Source organism: Chelonia mydas, chromosome 8 (genome assembly GCF_015237465.2).
Source record: "Chelonia mydas isolate rCheMyd1 chromosome 8, rCheMyd1.pri.v2, whole genome shotgun sequence".
In the NCBI taxonomy this organism is placed as follows: Eukaryota; Metazoa; Chordata; order Testudines; family Cheloniidae; genus Chelonia; species Chelonia mydas.
The window spans coordinates 32,706,997-32,712,074 of NC_057854.1; the positions used below are offsets into that span (position 1 = coordinate 32,706,997).

Sequence of the window (5,078 nt, forward strand, 5' to 3'; positions counted from 1 at the left end):
CTGTTGGACTCTTGAGTGAGTCACCCCCCTTCCTTTGGCCAGTTTGGGACTATGATGAGGTAATGCTCACCTGACCCTGAAGGGGGGTGCAAAGCCAAGAGGGAAGAAAGAACATGATTAAAGGGAGACATTTGCCACTCTCTTCCTCTCTCCTCCATCTATAGACACCACCACCAAGCAACTGAAGCGGGCATATCTGGACACTGCAAGATGGAGGTTCCTAGGATTGTATCTAGGACCAGAGATATTGGCTGGTGTCATTTGGTTGCACAATCCAAGCGGCGGCTGGCCAAAAGTGCTCACTCACGTTGCTGGGAGCAGCTTACGTGCTAGAGGTTGTGCGTGAACAGCCCGGGAGTGGGGATTCTCACAGCAGAGCAGGGTATGGCTGGCTCCCCGAATCAAGGATTGGAGTGACCTAGCAGATCACCGGTCCAGGTAACACCAGGGGAACATCACACCCCCACCTATGTATTTGCTTAAAATACAAAACCTCATAAAATAATCAAACGAATAAGCAAAATATATTTACTGGGCTTCATCCATCCATCCGCCATTGGTACTGGTGAATTTTCCTTTTCAGCTGTCTTTTCTTTTTCTTTAGAGCTTGTTTACCCTCTGGTCTAAGGATCTCTCATATCTTGATCGTACTGTGGAGCAGACGACATTATTATTAAAAAACACATGAAACTGTCTTGTAAACTTAAAAAATAAAATAGTCATTAGAGTGTTTTTTCTATTTAAAAAGTCATAACTTTAAAACAAAATAATCCATTTCAGGCTGTACAACAAACACAGGTTTGGGTTTATTTCTACCACTAGTGTTTCTCTAAAACCTACACATTTTTAATACAAGCACGTTTCCACCATGCACCCAAAAACAAAGTGTGCAAAAAAAATTTTAAATCCTCCACCATAACTATGTGTTGCATAGGCCCCCTGAATCACCAACAATTTAAACACAAGCTAATTTTAATACAACCCATTTTAAAAACAGATCACATTTTGCAGAATAACCCCCCCCCATTAGTTTGAAACACACGAAACCAACAGTTTGCAAGCGTATACTTTTAAAAAACACCCATACCTATATCTTGCACAGATCCTTAACTCACAATTTAAACATTAAAACTAATTAAACATTTTGAAATATACACATGCTTCTAAAATCCAGTTGCAGAAAGTTACCTTCTACCACAAGGTACAGGGATGTTGGCAGATGGTTATTCTGTTTTCCCCCAGGTGTATTTGAGCCTTTGGGTTAAAGAACAAGCAGAATTTGTAGTTAGTATTATTCCCCCATTGCATCAAATCCCCATGCAATCTGTGTTATACCTGGGGTTTTTTAATTTAACAGTATTAAGCATAATTATAGTTAAAAATGGGGTTTTGCCTGGCCCTGGTGAAAAGCAGCTTGAAGTTGCTATTTCCATGCTAAGCAGATCACACTGCAATAAAGATAGGTACCATTATTTAGTAAGGACAGCATGGACAAAGAGTGACATTATATATATATATTCAGAGTTAAAAACAAGCAGCATACCTCATCTTGTAGTCCAGCAGTTATTCTGTTCAAGATAGTTTCTGTTGAAAGAGGACAGTCGCCAAAAAACTGAGGCTTTTATACCATCCTAACTCTTTGTTTCAGAGTCTGTAGTTAGCAGGTTGATTTGATCACTCACAACTCTTAATTAATAGATACTTAAGGAAATTAGGCACCCCTCCCCAAAGTTCCCTTTTGTGATCTGAGGGGTTGGGGGAATTAAGTTGTCTGCATAACTGGGCAGCTTTTTTTTTTTTTTTTTAGTTAAAATACATTTTTCTATTTCAATGAAAAAAACAGAGCACTTTAGGACCTTCTTACATTATTAAACAGTAAAACACCACACACAACAATCCTTAATGTTACTGATATCAATGAATGTCTTGTTTTGTTTTGAAACATGTTTCTTTCATGCGTAAAGTTTGGGGCTGTTTTGAAATCAAATGGATGTATCCCAACCATAGTAAACACCCTATGATTATTACCCATAGCTTTTAAATGTTTTTACAGCAAATGCTTGTTCTATAAAAGTATGGTGGAGGTTTGTGAACCTTTGAAACATTTCAGTTTTGGGTTAGACCCTTGTTTATTTTTGTAAATATATTATTTTAATGACTTTGAGTTGCTAGAAAGAGTGACTCATAGCGTTCAACCAACTCCTGAGGGTTTATTGAAACTGTCCAATAGAGTTCTACCAACTCCTGGGTTACACTTAAACTGTCCAATAGCATTCTCTAAACTCCTGGGGTTATATTTAAACTGTCCAATAGTGTCTATGAATTTCTGAGGTTTTATTTCATTTAATATTAATCAGAGTTCACCATCCCCACCCATGTCCCTTACTGCGGGTGTACACGCATCAAACTTAATTACTGATCATTAATATGTTTAACGCTGATGACAACAAGGGTGGGTAATCATATCTAGACCTACAGACTCAATAGAGTCACCCTTGCTATTCAGTGGGGGTGTGGTTAAACCATCAGCTCAACAGTGAGTCAGCTCTGTTGTATTCAAACACATTTCAAACTTCCCTGTTTTATATAGAAGCCTTTTTTTGTCTTTTATTTTAAACACATTTGTGGGGGGGGGAGGGTCCCCCACAAGATTCTACTACACACATTTCAGTTTTTTGCTGTAAATGGGTCTCTTTTACACAAAGACACAAGAGCTAGTTTCTCACAAACTATTTTTTTATTTAAAAGACATACAGCCCCTTGAAAACAAATCAAGATGCTCCATCAAAACTTTTTTCTTACTTAAGGGCCACATAGACCTTCTAACAGAAACACAGATAGTCACAAAACCCTTTTCAATAGATATTTTTATTTACAGCTAACAAGTTTTATATCACGTTTGTCACCTCACCATTCTCTAACTTAATCCTTTGAGATTTCTTACAAATAGTCTTTTTCTTAAGCAGGGCTCTGTAACTTTTTGTGCGGACCAGACCGTCAATATAATGCTGTAAGCAGGCATCTTGTGGTTTGGTCATTTTCTTTAAAACACTGTCAGGGTCTCAACCGAATTGCACAGCATTTACCAAGGTCACCCCTTGTGCTAAATTTTCTTGGGTTAGGCACAGACATTGCAAAGCACAACCTATGTCAATAACAGTGTTTAATAAGCTTTCTAAACACAGGTCAGCACACAGTCCAGGAGTTTGTAGCTTATATCCTCTGAAGTCCAGCTCACACAGTCATGGTGCCGTTGGGCTGGTGCATCTATGACACAGCCCTCACAATCTTCGAAAAGCTTTTCGCTAAGGCAGTGATTAAGAACACCATAAACAGCAACATGTACAATAGACCGCATGACTTTTTTACGCTCACGACATGGCACTGGCTCAGTTAGTTCCATGCCCAGCCTCCTCCTAAAATCCATATAGCTGTCATTCTTGGCATCCTCGTCAACGATTTGTACTGGCGTTGAGCAAAAACAAGATGGGCCTGGTTTGTCTTTGTTGTCTGATGCAACGCTGTCCAGGGCCTCCAGGACCTCTAGAAAGTCATCGTTGAGCTGTAGATAAATTTTCAGAAAAGAAACAACCGTAAGCCCTTACTGCTTGTTTTTAGATGTATGCAACCCCAGGTTGGTTCCTAACCCCATTACACCCCACACTCGACTGTCACTTCTTAATCATTCATTTACCTGGGCAACTTTTTTTCCATTCACCTTGTCCACCGGTGACTTCCACAAGCCATGGTCACCTTCCTCCTCTAGGGGGGTGGAAGACGAGAGGCCATCATGCTTGGCTGTCTTCCTCATGAGAGGTTGGGTTTTGGGGTCGGGTTGTGGCGTATCCATCTACAGCTAGGCCAAAGGGTTCCCCTTGGCGGCTCCCTCCTCCTCCTCAGAACTGTCACTGATGTAGCACTTTCTCTGCGGGCAGTCAAAGGCCCTCAGAGCTAAAACAAAGTCCGAAGTTCTCACGGGGATGGTGAAGGAGTCCATGTTTCCTCTCATCTTTTCCACGATTTTTAAAACACACATTCTTGGAATGAAATGGCCTCTTCCATGCGGCGCTGGAACTTCTGTGGGTGGTGCTGCACTCTGATTGGTAGAGGGCAGTAGGGGGAGCTCTTAGAGGAGTCACACGACCCTGTTCTGGGTGGGTCACCCCACCTGGGAACTCCCCTCGATTGGTTAAATCTGCTCTCGGGGACGTCCTCTACAGCTGAAACCCACCCTGATTGGTAGAGGGTGGTGGGAGGAGTTCTTAGAGGTGTTACATTACACTCTTTGCTTCCGGGGATGTGTCTGTCTTGACCTTGGAAGTAATACCCCCAGGGGGCAGGTCTTATGTTTGATTGATGGTAGGCCCCTTCTACCACTCCTGATGACTGTATACCAGTTCGTAACCAAAGACGCCATAGACATAATAAAATACAGGACAAATGGAAGTAAAATCCCCACACTGTGGTCATCCACAACAATCCTGAAGTGTCAGTTTACACTATCCACCCTGAACTAGGAGGTCCTGAGAGCGTTGTAAAGAGGGACCAACTAAAACATTGGACTTTTAGTCTGACCAGGGCTCAGAGGAGACATAGAGCAGTATGTCCGGAGGAGACTGAAACCAATGGGGCAAACTCAAACCCTGATGAAAATGGCCAGATCCCTCAAATTAACCTGGTGTTACCTGGGGACAGGAGAATAGAAAATATGGGTAATGAACCATCAGTCTTAAGAAGGTCCCAGAGAACTACTAAGGTTGTACTGCCTGTTAAACTTAGAGATGATTATGTTATTGGTAGAGTTTTAATGAATATTATCATGTAAAGTATGAAGAAGTAGACATAGAATGTTACATATGTTAAATGTTCTTTTGTTAATTGTTAATGGTTTTTTTTAATATAACCTGATGTTGGTATATGTTGCTAATATGGACCCGGAGGTACTGGTGTAAATATTGTGGCAGTGGCAGAATTTTAGCAAGGTGGAATGTAAGGGGACTGTTGGCCCCTTACTAAAACTCAGTGGGGTTTTTGGTTGGCTAGCTCCCAGTACCAAAAGAAAAGGGGAAGGGTCGATG

At 41.3% G+C, this 5,078-nt stretch overlaps 1 long non-coding RNA gene across 1 annotated transcript; it reads right to left on the reverse strand.

Annotated features, from left to right (window-relative positions):
- Window positions 1-490: 490 nt before the first annotated feature.
- LOC122461536 lies at window positions 491-1,706 on the reverse strand. The gene is made up of 3 exons (XR_006283483.1): window positions 1,544-1,706; window positions 1,189-1,254; window positions 491-650 (listed from the first exon to the last, which is right to left on the reverse strand). It is a non-coding gene; the product is annotated as an uncharacterized LOC122461536 (long non-coding RNA).
- Between the last annotated feature and the right edge of the window lie 3,372 nt (window positions 1,707-5,078).